The sequence below is a fragment of the Crocodylus porosus genome, unplaced genomic scaffold, assembly GCF_001723895.1.
Source record: "Crocodylus porosus isolate Cpor-Errol unplaced genomic scaffold, CroPor_comp1, whole genome shotgun sequence".
Taxonomy (NCBI): domain Eukaryota; kingdom Metazoa; phylum Chordata; order Crocodylia; family Crocodylidae; genus Crocodylus; species Crocodylus porosus.
The window spans coordinates 39627637-39646845 of NW_017728931.1; the positions used below are offsets into that span (position 1 = coordinate 39627637).

The following is a 19209-nucleotide window of genomic DNA, read 5'->3' on the forward strand; positions in this document are numbered from 1 at the left end:
CACTGAATACTACTCAAAGAAAATTATAGGTGGGTTATTTTTCACTTGACCCTTTTTGAGGCTTCCAGTGACTATTTAAGGGAACAATGCTTTTCACATGGACAGTTGTGTAGCTTCCTCCAGAGTTGGTAGTTGAAGACAGTTGTATGTACTGGTGCCAACAGGAAACACCACAGACATTTCATAGACATTAGGGCTGAAAGAGACCTTGGAAGATCAGAGTCCAGCCCCCTGCCTCAGGGGCAGGAAGTCAGCTGGGGTCATAGGATCCCAGCAAGATAAGCATCCAGGTTCTTTTGAAGGCATTCAAAGCAGGTGCCTGAACCACCTCTGGCAGCAGGCAATTCTAGACCTTGGGGGCTCAGACAGTAAAGAAGTTCTTCCTCATGTCCAGCCTGAAACCATCTTGCTGGAGTTTATAAACATTTGACTTTATCATCCCTTGGGGAGCTCTAGTGAACAAATGGTTCCCCCAGATCCTGGTGAGCACCCCTGATAAAAAACTTACAGGTGGCCATCAGGTCACCCCTGAGCCTGCACTTTTCCAGGCTGAAGAGTCCCATAGCTCTCAGCCTCTCATTGTAAGGTCTGTTTTCCTGACCTCTGATCATGCGCATGGCTCTCCTCTGCACCCTCTCAAGCTTCTCCACATCCCTTTTGAATTGTGGAACCCAAAACTGGACGCAGTACTCCAGCTGCGGCCTCACCAGGCCCAAGTACAGGGGGAGAATGACATCCCAGGATTTGCTTGAGAAGCATCTATGGATGCAAGCCAGGGTTTTGCTCACTTTACTAGCTACAGCATCCCATTGAAGGCTCACATTCATCTCGTGGTCAGTCCTGACCCCAAGTCCCTCTCGTCCATAATGCTAGTCAGTGTAGCACTGCCAAGCCTATAAACATGCTGCAAAATTTTTCCTCCCAAGGTAGAGAACCTTGCATTTTTCAGTGTTAAACACCATCAGGTACAAAGAAGTTCTACAATAAAGATCATTCATTTGGATATAATTTGAAATGTCACGCTTAACGTTTTATGTTAAATATGTTGTACTATGTTCTTTAAAAATAGACAATATTTTTGACCCAAGTTTATCGAAAAAACAAACAAATTATAAAAACAACCACCCAGGTGAAGAATAGGTATTTCTGCTGGTCTATTCCATTTCTTCCTCCTGGCTTTCCTCCCCTCCTCCTCCCAACCACCAAGATAAAGCCCACTCATTGTCACTTAGCAACAACATGAACATTTTAGATTCTAAAACTGGGCAGGAGTAGTGTATTAAGCAACTTCTCATGTAGTGACCACCCTTGTACACGGCTCAATGAGAAGCTACTAAATTTTTAGCCACAGCTTAAAGCAGGGGTGGGCAATTATTACAGCTGGAGGCTCACTTAACGAGTTCTGGTGAGCTGTCATGTGCAGCACACACAATCTTTGAGAAGTCATCATTTTAACAAGTTATAGATAAAAAACAGATTGCATATTAAAAATCATACATCTACTATAAACACATTTCAAAAATAATTTTTGTCCTGCTTTATTTTATGTAGCAGAGCTCACCAGGTGGTGCTGGAACGCTTTGCACTCTCTCCCATCCCATGCTGCTCCTTCATGCTCCACATGGGGCCATGCAGGCACTCCTGTCTGGAGCAGCCTGCACAGAACTCTGGCCCACACACCTCCTGGTGGGGCTGATCCTGGTATGGCTATAGCTACCTGTACCTCCCGAGGTTCCTCTTGCTCCCACCCCTGGTGTGCCACTCTGCAGTGCAGGGAGAAAGTTCCAACTAAATGGCTCCAGCTCCAGCCCACCAGCAGCCTACACTGCGCCAGGATGGCAGAGTGGGTGGAAGGTGGCCAGGATCTGGAGCCAGAGCCCCATGCACTGGGGCAGGAGCCACCTGGCTGAAGCTTCCCCCTCACTCAAAGCAGCACAGTAAGGGCCAGAGGGAGAGACACCATCATCACAGGAGGCGAGAGGAGCAAGCAGTAGCTAGGTGGCTGAAGCTACACTGGGAACAGCTCTACCAGGAAGCTGTACGTGCTGGCTAGAGCACAGTGCCAGCAGGGTCTGGCCCCATGTGGAGGGCTGTGGTGCAGGCATCGGTTGGAAGCAATCAACTGGTGGGCCAGATCCAGCCCGCGGGCTATATTTTGGCCATCCCTGGCTTAAAGTCTTGCATTTCTATTAAAAATTTTAGAAGCAGCAGCAGCAACCACCACCTCAAGCCCTCATTTCTGTACTGCAATCCTCAGGAAGAAATCCAGAGGAAGGATATAAAGAATATAGGTGGATAAGCAAGCAAACTCTTAGGACGGTACAAAGAAAGAGATGAAATTCAGAGCTAGGCTTGTACTTTGCTTTTCCAACCATCTTTCATAAGGATATAAAAAACTGCTAGAAGTTAAGATTGGCTGGGCTATCTGTTCTTCTTTAAGATTCATATAATACATTGTTGTTTTAAGCTGCAAATTCGTTGTGGCAAGTACAACTTCTTCCTAAGTATATCACCTAGGATTTAATTTCCTGCTGGAAATGAAGCCTTTTAAGCTTTTCTAGATAGGTTGTGATGATGGTTATATGGAAACAGTTGGCAAGAATACTGTTAGTACACTTCTGCTTCCAGAATTCTGCTTTAAGAATTAAATACAAAACAACATAGTGAGCATGCATTCTATAGACAAACCAACACTGAAGTGAAGCTTCAAGATGTTTCTCTGGATCAATGGTCCCAAAACTTTGCCTCCAGACAACACAACACTCTGACATTACTCATGGCCACAGAAAACTTTTAATTTCTACTGACAAATTTCTTCATATTAATAGGAAGAGCAAAGACAACGTCTGCAGCATGTTACTCGGTCAGTTTTGCTGTACGTAAGCCAGCAGGAGTCGAGGATTACTGTTGCAAATTAATAGGAACAACTCTTGAATTTGAGGATAATGAAGTAACATGACTCTAGTAAACCAAAAGAGGTCTTTCCAATGATCTTGTAGGAGCAGAGAAGCCACTTCAGAAAGAAACAGTTGAATGATGATTAAAGTGAATCCCAACCGACTCCCACTGAGTTCAGGGGGAGAAGGAGGGGAAAGGGAGAAAGCATTTAAGCCTTTCTTCTGCTCTGGAAAACAGCTGAATTAGATCATGACACATGCACCTACCTTGAGGCAAAGCCTAATCCTTTAAGACAGAACTTGCATGCCCCTTTGTACCAGAATCATCTTCCAACTTTTTGATTAGTCTGTCTGACTCCCTTGAAACCTTAGTTTTTCCACTGCAGCACAGTGTACAGAGGATATGCCCAGTTAATACCCTGGAACTCAAGTCAGGGAATTCTCCTCTTCCACCCCCCAGATTTAGGTGTCAACAATTGTCTAAACACAAAAATGTGTTTTGTAAAAACAGTCAAGTTGGATTTTTCCCTGACAGGGAGTCTGAAGCTTGAAAAGCTGGCTAGCCTTAGAAAAAGCTTTACAGCTCATCTTTAAAACGCATGAAAAATAAAAATATGATGAATGCAACTATTACACAAAAATAATCCATTTAAATTCATACTGCTTTTGTAAAATGGAAAATTAGGGAAGTAGAGTAAAGCACTTTCAACTGGTTTACTATAAAAGGTTTTTTTTCTGACTTTAAGAATGTAAGCCTGGAGCACATTAGCAAAATTCAACAAAACCAAATGACACCTAAATGCTTTCCATATGCATTAGTTTTCCCTCTAGTGTTCCAAAAGAAAATTTAAGTAAGAAGTCTTTAGGCACTGAAGTGATAGGCAATATAAGACAATAAAGCAAATTGCATGAGAAAAGCCACGAATCTATTTCTAATAAAGCTGTTCCCAAAAACCAAGTGTCTCTGTCTTTTCCCATGTAAGATAAGACTAATTAAACATGCTTTAAAACATATGTATAAACACTAAATAAAAATGTAGATACAAAGTCCTCCATTACAAATAAAATCCTATATGGAATTTTAACAATGTGCTACAGTTAAAGAGACTGCACACGTTAGAAAAGTGTGCCATAATTGTCTACATAAATATTTAAAACTAGTTTTTGTTTTATGCAGTATAATCGGAATATTCCTGTAGCATGCACTCAGTAGGACCTCCACACAGTTACAGAAGATACTGAGGCCTTACAAGCATGTTTTGTATTCAAAATCTTGTCTAAACTTTCCAAACATAGTTGGTCCACTAGAAGATTGCTTTGCCTCTTGCCAAACCGTTAAAATGGACTAGTTCCAGAAAACATCAATTTTTCACTTGTTACAACAACTGAAAACCTCGCAGAATAGGATAGTAAGATAACAACTTTAATTTAAATATAATTCTCAGATATTTTGCAGCTCAAATTAAAAAATATGAATTAGAAGTTATTGGTTTTGTCCCTACACTGCACTATGACAACAGCCCATTACAAAGGCACAATGAGCACACTTAGTGATAAGTCAGAAATTTAAAGATTCATTACTTCCCTGCTAGACTATTAAACTAACATAGTATCTCCTCCTTTCAGCAGTGCCCCCTAGAATTTCACTCCTGTGCTATTAAAGAGACTCAGAATTGGGTTCTCTCCCCCTTTTTCTTTTCTGAACCTGCAATTCTGCCTGAACTATAACACCAATATCCAACCCCACCAGGAACAACTGTCTGTACTTCTGGTTTTAGAAGTGCATCTTCAAATTCTAACAATAATCCAGCATTAGTATAGTGCCAAACACTACCTCTTCAATTTATTAATAATCATTTATAACATTGTGTTTCTTTGTTTAGTGTGTTTTTATCCCTCAGCTCCTGCAAATACAAGAAACTCTATGCAACAGGAAGGACCCGACTAAGACCACTGGTCAGCAATGGATAGGCAGCAGAGAGCCACTCCTGTGACGCTAACCTCTAAGCTCAGGCTGCTTCCTTTACTCCTGGCTGCCCAGCCACCATGCAGGCAAAGCACCACATCACAAATATAGTGCCAAAGACCCACCCACTGAAACCTGTAGAAGTCCCCCAGCAACACAGGGTCTGTAGGTTCCCAATCTCTAATACACAAGTAGTAGAAAACACTGCTACTTTACAAACAGCATGATTTTACTAGCACACTCAAGAGACGAAAGAGGGGAGAGGGAAAAATATATATGTTACTAAACTTCATTCCAATGATGGCAAAACTTGTCTGAGGAAAAAAAATCTAAAGAAAAATTTCACTGAGATCAAGTTCCATGAGAAAGCCCAATCTTTTCCTTTCTTCCTACTGTGTCTGTGTAGTAAGGAAAATGGAACCAATTTTCAGAGTCCTGAATTTAAAATTGGTACCTGAACACTCTTGAGAACGCTAATTTAAAATCTTAGATTAAGAACAAAGCAAAACAAAAACTGCTGATAAATGCCTGCAAATTATACACTTGTCTCTAGGACACAAATCAGCAGCCGTTTACTAGCAAGGGCCTGAGTGTGCATCCAGGCTGTGGCTGGGGGCTGGAAGTCTCTGTCCTCCCCACCACCCACCAGCTACCTACACTTGACTAACCCAACCCCTCTGCAAGGAGGGAAGCAGAAGCATGAGAGAGCAACAGGCTCCACAGAAGGGGAATAGGCAGCACAATACAGCTCCTTGACACCAAATCCCCATGCCAGATTAGACGTCTTTGTAGGCCGGCTCTGGCCTGCAGGCCACAGGTTGCCACCCCTGCACCTAACCTAGAATATACCTCCTGCCATCTTTCTGATGGAATGCTTAGTTCCTCTGACCTATAAACCTAGAACCAATGAAAATTCTTGTAACCCTATTCTCTGTATTCTCTTTAGATAATCACATAAATGAGATACAGGTATGGAAAATAGAAGTATTCAGTGCATAGTTCCAGTAGTTAAAACTTCTATAATTTGGAGGAAGAGGTTAGCTAAATTACCAACTCCTTCACTGACATTGATGACCCCCACCCCATCCATCCTGCCCTGGATCAGTTATTCTGCCTTCATGCCTTTTAGACTGACCATGAACCAGGAAGGGAAAAGAGAACTGAAGATGGCTCAGCTAAATATAATTAATGCTGCAGTACTATTTTGCTGAATGACTTATGCACATCCAAATATACTAGATATAACACTGAAATATCTGATTTACATATTAAAAAAATCTCTTGAGGTCTCCAAGGGTGGAGATTCCACCACCTCTCTAGGTAGCCTGCTCCAGTACTTTACTACCCTCCTAGTGGGAAAATTCTTCCTAATATAGAACCTAAACTTGCCTTGTTGAAACTTGAGACTGTTGCTCCTTGTTCTGCCATGAGTCACCAATGAAAGCAATCCAGCTGCATCCTCTTTAGAACCCCTCTTCAGGTAGTTGAAGGCTGCTATGAAATCCTCCTTTGCAATGTGGCCACATCCTTTCTGTAGTGAGGGGCCAAACACTGAACACAATACTCCAGCTGTGACTTTACTAGTGCTGAACAAAGGGGAATAGTCACTTCTCTTTATCTGCTGGCAACACCTACCGATGCAGCCCAGCATGCCGTTAACCTTCTTGGCAACAAGACCACACATCTTGCTGTTCACTGTAAACCCCAAGTCCTTTTCTGCAGAGCTGCTGCCCAACCAGTCAGCCCCCAGCCTGTACTGGTACATGGGATTCTTCCATCTTAAGTGCAGGATTTTGCACTTGTCCTTATTGAACCTCATGAGATTTCTTTTGGTCCAATCCTCCAATTTGCCTAGGTTTCTCTGAATCCTAGCCCTCCCCTCCCCACACCCTGCATATCTACTACTCCCCCCAACTTGGTGTCAACCACAAACTTGCTGAGGGTACACTCTATGCCATCTAGTTGGAGTTCTCCCCCTTGGAGCTCCAGGGAACTAGTGGACCTCCTGCAGCTAAACTGCCAACTAGATGGCACAGGGTGTACTCTATGCCAGCTACCGACTGAGGAGGATCCAGGTAGTGAACCAAAGACTGCAGTGCTGGTGTCACCAGGAAGGCTTTGGCTTCCATGACCACAGTCTGCTCTTTGGCAAGAGAGGCAGCAAGCTGCTGGGAAGGGACGGCCTCCACTTCTCTCCGCTGGGGAGGAGGCTCTTCTCAGCCAGACTGGCTGACCTGATCCACCGGGCCTTAAAACTAAGCCCACTGGGGGATGAGGGGACTACTGCCACTGCTTGCCCACTGAGCATCACTTGCAAAGCCTGCAAGTCAAGTCACTTAAGGGAGCCCACCCATGCCCCAGCCCTGGAACAACTGATAGGCAAGGCAAGGGCCCCCCAAGGTGACACTTGCCTGCTTGTACACAAATGCCAGGAGATGGGGAATAAGCAGGAGGAATTTGTTCTCTTGCTTAATGCAAAAAATTATGATGTCATAGGGATAACGGAGACCTGCTGGGACTCCACCCATGACTGGACCACTGGTATAAACGGCTATACCCTGTACAGGAGAGATCAAGTAGACAAAGGGGCAGGGGCATAGCTCTCTATGTCAAGGAGAGCTATGCATCCCTGCAAGCCGACACTGGCGACCAGGGTGAACGGCTGGAGACCCTCTGGGTTAAAATCCGTGGGGAACATGGCACAGGGGACACAATGGTGGGAGTCTACTACAGACCTCCCACGCAAAGTCAAGAGCTTGACCAGGAGTTCACCCAGGAACTGGCTGACCATGGACTTGGGTGAAGCTGCATGCTTCAGGTCCATGGTTGTCATGGGACACTTCAACTACCCAGACAGCTGGCGGGAAGAGCGCTCGGCTAAATCCAAGTGGTCGCAAAGCTTCCTCTCCTGCGTGGATGACCTCTGATACAAGAGGTCTACAGGCCAATGAGAGGTAAAGCACTGCTCAACCTGGTACTGGCAACTGATGATGACCTAATCAGCGACTTAATGATCGAAGGGAAGCTGGGCGACAGCAACCGTGAGCTGATCACCTTCACCATCTGCCATAAAGCTGGCAAGTCAGTCAGCAATACAGAAGTCCTTGACTTCAGGAAAGCTGACTTTGACAAGCTCAGGAGGCTTACTGGTGAGGCCTTAAGGGACCATGACCCCAAGGGAAGGGGAGCTCAGGAAGAGTAGTTGCTCCTCAAGGGAGCAATCCTTGATGAACAAGCTAATGCTATTCCGTCTCAGAGGAAAGGCAGCAAAAGAGCACAGCAGCCCCCTTGGCTCTCCACGGAACTCGCGGACCTCCTGCAGCTAAAAAGAAAGGCCTACAAAGGATGAAGGACGGGATCCACCTCTAAGCAGGAATATTCCACACTGGTCTGGTCCTGCGGGGAGCAAACCAGGAAAGCCAAGGCTGCGATGGAACTCCAACTAGCTACAAGCATCAAGGACAATAAAAAGTCCCTTTTCAGATATGTGGGGAGCCAGAGGAAGAGCTAAGGCAACATTGGACCCCTGCTAAACCAGATGGGACAACTGATAACCAACGCCCAGGAAAAAGCCAACCTATTAAATGGGTACTTTGTGTCGGTCTTTCATCAGTCCTGAGGGATGCCCCTGCCCACTATGGGACAGTGGGGCCTGCATGAGGAAGGCCTGGGTGAGAGAGATCCCTTGCCCTCTATCAATACTGACCTCGTGAAGGAACACCTTGAGACGCTGGACACCTTCAAGTCAGCAGGCCCCCGACAATCTACACCCCAGGGTACTCAAGGAGCTGACTAGCATTACAGCCCACCCAGCCCCTGGCATGGATCTTCAAGAACTCCTGGCACTCTGGTGAAGTGCCTGAAGATTGGAAGAAGGTTAATGTGGTACCTATCTTCAAGAAAGGGGGGTGGAAGTGGATCTGGAAAACTACAGGTCCAGCCTGACCTCTATCCTGGGGGAGGTCTTAGAAAAGATTATTAAAAAGAAGCCACTCTCAACAGACTGGCCGACGGCACTATCCTGAGGGATAGCCAGCATGGGTTTGTTGCAGGTAGGTCTTGCTTGACCAATCTTATCTTCTTTTACGACCAGGTGACCTAGCATCTGGACCTGGACAAGGGAGAGGAGATTGACATCATATATCTCAACTTCAGAAAAGCCTTCCATCTGGTATCCTATAATCACCTCTTGGCAAAACTGGCCAACTGTGGCCTCGAGTCCACCATGATTCGCTGGCTGGGGAATCGGCTCCGTGGTCAGACCCAGAGGGTGGTGGTTGATGGAAATCAATCGTCATGGTGTCCTGTGACAAGTGGGGTCCCCTAAGGCTCCTCTCCTCCTCAGACTGGTTTCCCAGAGGATCCTGCCCATGAGTTCCCTGAGTGAAAGTCTGCTTTTCTGAAGTCCAGGGTCCTTACTCTGCTGCTCTCCATCCTTCCTTTCCTCAGGATCCTGAACTCAAATCATTTTGTGGTGTCTGCTGCACATTCCAGCGCCTGTGATGAGGAATTCTCTACCAGCCGTTTGAAGAAAGCCTCATCCACCACTTCCTCCACAAAACAATGAGGTTATCTTGATATGAATAGGAAAACAGCTGAAATACTAGTGCCACATCAGTGGCAAACTGAGTATGAATTCACACCCTTTCATGCCCACCATGGATAAAAATGCTCATTTTCACAGCCTTGCTTTTATTTCGATTAGCAATAAAGACTAAGACAAATGAAAATCATTTGGATTGCATCACCACTAATTGATGCAATTTAGTACTAACAGGCAAAAACCTAGGGACATATTAGTAACTGTCCCTTCAGAATGTGCATGGGGGGGATGGGGGGAAAGAGGAGTAGTCGTCTTGTAAAACTCTTAATGGTTTCTTTCCACTCACATTCTAAAGCTGTATTTCCATTCAAAAGAAGTCATAATTTTCAAAGTGTTCAGGTAAATCAGCTGCTGCTGACCTTTTGATGTTCTGCCATTCACAAGGATCAAGGGTCAAACCACCTCATGGACACTTGCTAGGAGAACATCCATGGTCCCAGACCATCAGCTGCCCCTGAACAGCCCACACAGCATTGGGGGGGGGGGTGTCTCTCCTCAGTTAAAGCGCATTAGATCAAATCTGCATAGCCACTGCATTCCAAGGCAGGATATGCTGTCTTAGAACACTAGATTTTTAACTTCAATTACTTGTGCATTGTTTCTGACCATTTGCAACAGTAAGCCAGATTTCTTCAATTACATATCATATTGATTATTGTGGATTAAGTCAGAGCTAAGAAACATCTTCGTTATTCTAGAACTGAGTAGGAAGTTTTCCATGGCAACTGCCATAACCCTCTGCAGAATCGAAATATTCCATTTAAAAACAGTTCTACTTTAATAGTTACACATGAACTGTTTTGAAGGTTTAGATTAAACAAAAGACTAATGCAGCCCTCTCTCCTGAAGCTGCAGAAGACACCAATGCACTACTTTTGGAGCCACTGGAAAAAAAAAAAAAAACAAAGCGACCACTAAAAGAAAGTTAGTTTTCATTCCTTTCCTAATTGCTGTGCATTTGAAGGGAAGGCGGGCAGTGGCAAGGGAGTAAATAATAACCTGATTCCTGCCAACACCATTTTTTTCTGTTCCATCTTGAAAGTTGAGGAACACTGAGTTTGCTTCGTCTTCCACCAAGCTAGTTTGTCTTTCCTCTCCGTACACCTCATGGAATACCTAGGACTGGCTCTCCGGCTTCTTTTCTCCTACGTCTCAGAGAAAAGGCGGGGGGAGGGGGGGGCGGACAAACCACTTCTACCTTAAGAAACAGGAGTTCTGAAGGCAAGCTTAAAAAAATTGAGCAGACTGTCAAGGGAAAAATCGTCAAAGATGCAGGGCCCAGAAATGCACTTCTGGCAGAAGGTTTCATATAAAAACACCAGCAGTGAGCAACATTCTAATTTGACTAGATCCAGAACTTTATTGCCCTATTACTTTCCATAATGAAGTCAGGGAAGACAGAGCCATCTAGAAAACTGAGCAAAAGAGCAGAAGCCAGAAATGCCTAAAATACATTAATTAAGGAACACTGTATGAAAGCAATTTAGCAGTAACAATAAAGCTCTTTTAGTAGTAGTGGTAGTCGAAACAGGATAAGTACTCATGGACCAGGATTTTTACTGTCATACAATGCTCATTTACATTAAAACACATGCCTGTTTTCTTGTAACCCTCATATTCTAATTCTGGTTCCAGTACTCACTGCCTAAGGAAACTTAGGGCAAGTTATATAAATCATTTGCCCATGCCAACAAGCACTACAGGGGCTTTTGAAGTACAACATAAATGCCAAGAATTATTACATAGGCAGGAAAGGTTCTTTGAATAGATGTGATATCTTTTATTAAACCATCACATCTACTCAAAGAACCTTGCCTGCCTAGGTCTTTAGACCAACACCGCTACAACCAAAAACCCAGCAAGATTTATTACAGTTCTGTGAACTTAAGACAACCAAAAGGTACTTATGCAAGTCCACTTTGCAGGTTTAACCACAATAACAAACAGGTACCCAACCCACCCACTATAATCAAATGCCATCTAAAGTCCTTTTGTGTCAATCTAAAGACCGATTTAAAAAAAAAAAAAAATACTGCTAAATCAACTGAACTACTGAGCCATCTGTGTTTCAGCTGTTGTATCAGCATTTTTAAAGACAAACAAACCTCTGCTACATGAGTGAGTATTCTAAAGAACAAAGGTGAACTGAACCTTGTTTTCAAATGTAAGTTTCTAGAAACTTGTCCTACACTCCTGACCTCAAAAACAAAGTATAATATTTCACACCTTAGTATATGCATAACTGAAAGAAAACACTGATGCTGAATTTAGAAAGGGTGGGGGGGAATCACCAACTATCGTCTTGAAAATTTTGGTAGAGCCTAAACCTTAAAAAACTACTAAATAACATAACTTTACTGGGTGTTTGATAAAGTACAGCACTAACATAGGCCTAAAGTGAACACTATTGGACAGTATAGGAAAACATTGGTTAGGCATGTATAATTAACAGATTACATAACCAGTTACAACAGCGACAAATTCGACTACACGATAAGCAAAAAATGAATCCAGAAGGTAATGCAGAAGATTCTCAACCTCTATCAGTACTAAATACTCTGTCTTGTAGACATAACATATTTGAATACTAATCCCACGTAACAGTACATTGAAACAGCCACTGGACCATAAGGCTCTACTGAGAGTTTTACTATGGGATATACTGGCAAAAGGCAGTAAGTTACATAGTAACATGCAATCAAACCAAAATGGTTCCAATTCAAAGCTCAGAAAAAAAAAAAAACCAAAAACAAACAAACAAAAAAAACCCACTCAATTTTGTAAGAATAGCTAACATACACAACTGGGATCTTAGTCTGATACTGCAGGCATCTCATTTTTATTTCTCCCCTTAACAGAGTCCCCATGCAAGATCACACCTCCATATAGCATTTCCAGTGCAGCGTCAACACAGAGTTTTATACATTACATTCACATAGAACATATACAAACAGATGAGAGCATGTGTTCTGCAAAGAGAGCTCACCATCATAAATCTGCTGGCCCACAGAAGTAGTATTATGTGCAGGAGGATTAAGGCAAAACTCTCCAGGTTAGTACTTATGCTAATGTTTCTAAAGAACTACTTTTTCTGGCCCGCATATAAGAGAAAAGGAAAAGCAGCCATCTATTAGTAATGGTGGCGAGACAATAATTTAGTCCTTCAGAATGAAGAGAAGGATCGGGGAACTGAGGAACAAAACACTGACAGAACTAAAAGAAAAAGATGGAAGATGAAAAAGGAATAGTTTAATATTTTGGGAGAATTATACAAGGTATCTGATGACCACTTCAATGGTCTTCATTTGGGGTGGGCTCTTCTGAACTTTCAGCTACAAATTCAACAAAAGATCAACTTCCTTTGAGTCCCTGTTCTGCCTGGCTCTTACATGCCAGAAAGTTACGCGCCAGGTGAAGAAAACTAGGCAAGAGCAGCAACAGACTGATAATCTTGGACCAATGCCTCAGCTTCTCTGTGGAGTAAGGGGCATCAAATTGATCTGACCCCCATCCCCCCACCCCCAAGCCACAGCTGGACTACAGGGCTCCTTACAAGTTGGATCCAGGCTCTGGGTGTTAGGCAAGCAGTATCAGTAGGGGGGGAGCAGTTAATATAGCTGTTGCTTCCCCGGCCCACTGCCAAAATACCCAGTGGGGCCCCATACTTAGTAATCCGACAGTAGGCAACACCCCCAAATTCCAAGCCCAACGGACAAGATCTGACCCATCAGCCATCCCTGGATCTGAAGTAGATTTAGAGCAGGGGTGTAGAGGCATAACCTTAAAAAAAAAAAAAAAAAAAAACACACACACAAACTCAGGGAACCTTACTTAAGCTCTTACCCAGTGCATCTTGTAGCCCTTTCTTTCATAATTGTAGGAGACAATATCTTAATTCCAAACTATCGTTTGTGATAAAAGGAAGTACAAGATTGAAACTGCACAGCACTCCTGCCGATACTGCTGTGTAGGGAGAAAAGAGCCTAAGGCTCAGAACTATGCTGGGACAGGAGTTTCCTCTTCACTCCTTTTTCAGGAAAGTTTGTACTGGAGATACAGCAATGCACCCTACAATGCCAGATTACCACTATATTCATATCACACAGTATGTCAGTTAATTCCTTGCTACACGTGCAAACTAAAGCTGAATAGCAAGCAGCTATAAAGTTAGTACACACATTTTCAAGGTCTAATTTTATAGCTGGTTGGAGCTTTTCATTGTGTGATAGGTACTTTGTACATGTAGCTGGTCTCAGTTAATTATAACTATAAAGGTGTAGAGTAGGCCTTAGTTTTTAATACCAGACACAGATAACCCACCCCCCCAAAGATAATTGTAATAATTATTGCTTAAGAGCAGCCTCTTAGATCCTCTGCACTTTCAACTCTGTAACAAAATAAAAGCCATGTGCTTTTCTTAATCAGATGACAAAGCCATCTCAGCTGCAACCTTAACTTTCACTAAACATTACAATTCCCATACTTTTAGGCACAGAGAGCTGGCCTATCTGATTATTCCATATTCAGGTGGCTGGACAGTCAGCAAAAAGTTTGACCAAAATCCAAGCAGTGTTGCTGATTTGTACTGTTTCTCTCTCCAGAGAAGTCGAAAAAGATAGTCCATCCCACATGGGTACCAAATGATTGCTAAATAAATCTGCTCCAAACAGGAAACAGCCAGCATCTAAGTCCAGTATCTTCCTCACAGGCATTGTCATCCATCTGCTCTCAAACATCAAAAAGCAGTCTTCTAGAGAAAGTTTAAACACAAAAAGTTTTGTGACACTAAACCAAGATGTACTACATCACATGAGTTCCTGGTAATAAAAACTTTGTTTAAACAGAAAGATGTATGTGTGTTCAATCTCAATGCAGTCAAATTTGTTACTGCAAAATATTTTGTATTACAAGGGAACAAAACAGCTAAGGCAACTGATAATGGGAAGTGGATAACTGTACCTTCAGATAACTGATCCAAATGGTAATTGCTAAATAGGCCAGTAATACACAAGTTCCTACCTAAGCTACTGTTCAGTGACTAACATTAGGTGACCCCAATATCAGTTCAGATCATAAGACCAATACCGACACCCTTAGCCATGTTATCTTCTCCAACAACAGTTTCCTTCTGTAACAACATTCTCAGATGATATCAAAAAGGCATCAGAAATTAGTTAATCCTCTATGGGAGAACACAGGGCCTGGGGACAGGATTTCAATTTTCACTGTTCTCAACCTGCTCTCTTTTTTGAGTTCGAAGGATGTTTCAGAAAAATACTGCCTATTCAGAAACAGAGGTTGGATTCTTGAAAAATCAAAGCAGATACTTTATAGTGAAGACATGATCTTACCATTATAATATGCACACTAATGATGCCTAGATAAAATGAGTTTGAAAATAAATGAATGTTTAAGTTAGTAGACAGTCTGAGCAACATTAAACAGCCAAGCAACATCTTAATAATTACAGAAAATTAGGACTGAAAGGGACCTCAGGAAGTCATCTAGTCCAACTGCCTGCTCAAAGCAGGACCATCCCCAACTAGGTCATCCCAGTCAAGGCTTTGTTTACCTGTGTCTTAAATACTCCCAAGGATGGAGATTCCACCACCTCTCCAGGCAGCCGGTTCCAGTGCTTTACCACCCTCCTGGTGAGAAATTTCTTACCTAACTTATCTAACCTAAACTACCCTTGCTGCAACTTGAGACAGTTGCTCCTTGTTCTGTCATCTGCCACCACTAAGAACACAGTCCAGTCCCATCCATTTTGGAACCACCCTTCAGGTAATTGAAGGCTGCTTTTAAATCCCCCTCAGTCTTCTATTGGACACAATACTCCAGATGTGGCTTCACCAATGCCAAATACAGGAGAACAATCACTTCCATCAATGTACTGGCAAAGCTTGTACTAATACAGCCCAGTATGCCATTCGCCTTCATTGCAACAAGGGCATGCTGTTGGTTCATATTCAGCTTACTGTATCCCCCAGGTCCTTTGAGAGGTGCAGTGCTCTTTGCTACTAGAAATACATATTAACCCACAGGGCCAGATTAACCCTTTAGTGGGCCCTACGCAAACAAATTCATGGGCCCCATGGCCATCCAAGACCCACCCCCTTGTCACTGCCGCCCATAGGAAGCAGAGCTCAGAGCCACTGCAGCAGCAAGACAAGCAAAGAGGAAGGGAAGGGAAGGGGAGGCAGACGGGATCATTTGCAGCACTGCCACAGAGGGAAGAACCATCCCTCCCCTTCCCCTCCTGCAGCTCAGAGCCCTAGGCATGTGCCTAGTTTGCTTATGCATTAATCTGGCCCTGTTTACCTATTACTTTACCACCAACCCAACCCCCAGGTAAAATACCTGAGTTGGATCAACTTTCTCCACTGAAAGCTTGCTATCCAAGGCTAAAATACCAAGTTAGTGTGATCCACAAGTGAAATCACTTCTACTTAAATAATACACATACATAAACACATACATAAATCTTCCACATTTGTCAAGATGTTACCTAATGATCTGAAAGTCTTGCACTGTAGGTATTTCCTTGTGTTAGTTTCAGAAGGTATAATCCAGTTGTGAATCAACATTTTTTTCAGTACTATTATTATCAACAAGGAAAGCGAGAAATTAAGAAGCTATTCATATGGAAATGTATTCCTCAGGCTACAAGTGAATGCTGTACCATTTACAAGGTTAGAAAACTGAGCAGTACATCAACAGTATCCAAAAAAATCGTGTAAAAGAAACGGGGTTCTGCCTCACTTCTTGGGCTTTAATGTTTTTCCCCCACCCAGGGAGTAGTATGGTACACCCTGCAGGGCCAAGGGAGCCTCTGATGTGGTGCACCAGGGAACTCAATGGCAGAGGAAGTAAGGCGGAAGCTGCCCACCCACATAGTGCACACGGGGGGGGGGGGCAATGCCATGGAACTCATGGTGTGGGAGGAGAGGGACCAGGGGAGCCTAAGTGGCACGTAGTCCTCACTGGCATGGCCCCTGGCTAAGTTGGACAGCCCTTCTCTGAACAATTAAATGTTGCAGTGTCTGGTTTTACTGCAGTAGTTTAAAACATGTTTATAAAAATCTCTATATCTAGAGCACAAAGCTTCAGTAAGAAAAGTCTGCTTGAGTTCAATCACAGCTTAATATCCAAAAGGATTTGATGATCCATGTTCTGCTATCAGTCACAAAAACTGAAAACAAAGTACAACTTTCATCCCATTCACTCACTCATTTAATGCTATTGCTCGATTTTATATACATTTTTCCAATAAATTCTGCTGCAAAATTTTATTGTTAGTGAAGGAGTTTGTTAGCTACAACAAAGGGGAGTTAAACATAACTAAATTTGATCTTAGCCCACAAGAAGCCAGGAAGGATATTAACTGATCCTTGGATGTGGGCTGTAATCTACCCCAACTTAAGACAAGAAAGGGCACATTTCAGTTAACTCTATTAAAGCTGTAGCAGAATTAATTATGACATTAAGGAACACACTTCCAAATATCCATATGCTTGGATATAAGAGACAGAGTTTGCAAGCATTCACAAGTATGGTCAAGCATAGCCTCCTTCAGTAAGTACCAAGCAAGTTAAGACTGGGAATCTTGTAATACACAATTCACTTCCCCAAATGTATTTCATAATCAAACAGTAAACCTAAGTTGTAAAAATCAAACAGAGTTATGGCTAAACATGCAATGGCTAAATCTCAAGGTGTTACTTTCATTTGCATTTTGACCTATTAGGTTTATTAGCCATCGTATGCAATTATTCCACCTGATGGCCAACATGTAGCCGGAGACCAAGTAGAGAGATTTCACCAGTTCTCTACTAGGCTGTTTTCAGGGAAGCAAACAATAGTTTATACAAGTGAAGAATTAGAAAAAACAGTAGTCATGAATTGCTCATGTGATCGAGTTATCAAGAATATTTACACAGAATTATAGAAGAAATCTCTGGTGGTAGTACTCACCTGAATTGAATTTATCTGAACTAGAATTGATATTAAACTTTATACAAGAAAAAAAGTTTTAAAAAAAAATTATATATTTAAGTAGAAATGAACTGATATATCCATTGCATATCGGATCAGCACTGATAGAAGGAAAATTAATGTTATCAGCTATTGGCTTTTTTTTGACCGACGTAGTCAATAATGTCACCAATAAATGTTGTGGGCACTGCTGCACATGGGGGAGGCTGGCACAGCCCCTGGTCCCAAGCCTGCAGTGGGCAGCTCATCCTTACCCCACACACATATCCAGGAAAGCATATGCAGCCCCCATGCCTCCCCTGGCAGTATGCACAGCAGCAGGGAGCCACCCTGCCGCCTCCCCCTTCTCCGGTGTTCCCTGGATGAGCTACCTGCAGCTCCACCCTGTGCTGTGCCCTGCCTTGCAGTTGGATTCACCACACTGGCTGAGTAGCACCTGTCCCTACCTCAGCCCCACTCCCTCTCTCACCATGGGGGCCTCAAATCTGCCCCTCCCATCTCTTCCCTCTCCCACACCCCTCCCCACCACAATGCTGCTCTGCAAGCTGCTGGGCTACATTCCTGTAAATTGGTTATCAGATCTGCATCAGCCGACATGGCTGGTTAATAATTGGCTATCAGTATTGGCTAAGAAAATCTTTACCAGTGCACCCCTACATTTAAGATGAATGCTAAAGTTTTGGCTCCCCATTCAACTTTAAGTCTGCCCTCCTGTGCATAAAGAGAATGAACTGTGCATAAAGACAGTAAGCACAGGAGGGCAAATTTAAAGTTCACATCAGTTCAACTGAACCCCAGTTTCACCTGCAGTAGTAAGAGATTTATATTCTAACAACCACAGATGGATGTACTAATTCATATCAACTGGAAGTCAATCTTCAATCATTTTATATTGAAGTTAACAAACAAACAAACAAACAAACGGGGTGCTAATGTCTGAACTATTGGAAATGCAAAGAATGTTGACAAAGTGCTCCCATGACCCACATTCTATATGTGCAGTAAAAGTCAGAAGGAACAATAAAGCCAGCTGCTAGAGATTAACATGTCTGCTTTAATAGGACAGGTAGGTGGCCTCCACAGATGAATCATATATTTGGCTACTAGTCGAGGAAGTCTCGATAGGGGGAATCTGGTCACCGATTCTTGGCTGTTATGAAAGAGAATGCATCAAGACAGACTTTACCTTTAGATACTGAAGATATTAATTTGAAAATGGCACAAAGGTGGCACGGGTTATATTAATACACAGTTTATCATAATGAAAATCAGGTGTCCATGACAACATTACTTAGACTTCATGTTTTGATGCAATCACAAGACATGGGAACACTTATAGTCTGCAAGAAGTACTGCTCAAATAATTCTTTTTTGCCCAAGACTCTCAGAAACTATGACAGATAGACAATCCTTCCCAAGAATGTTCTCACATGGAATTCTTCAGGGTTCCATTTTCTCTATACACATATATGCAGTCTTCAGATGTTAGCAAGATGACAGGAATTGCAATATGTTCAGTATGAAAACACCAACATAAACCTCCATCCCTTTCAAGTTGACATTTACATTTCATTGCCCTGGTTGAGAAACAGGTATAGATGTGAGCTAGCTGACAGATTCTATACAGGCATACCTTGGAGATGTTGCGGGTTCGGTTCCAGACCACCGCAATAAAGCGAATATCGCAATAAAGTGAGTCACATGAATTTTTTGGTTTCCCAGTGCATATAAAAGTTATGTTTACACTA

The 19209-nt window shown here is 42.9% G+C and overlaps 1 protein-coding gene across 2 annotated transcripts in view; it reads right to left on the minus strand.

Annotated features, from left to right (window-relative positions):
- Positions 1-19209, minus strand: part of MTPN (myotrophin) — a 52713-nt gene that overhangs the window by 27217 nt on the left and 6287 nt on the right. The window lies entirely within an intron of this gene.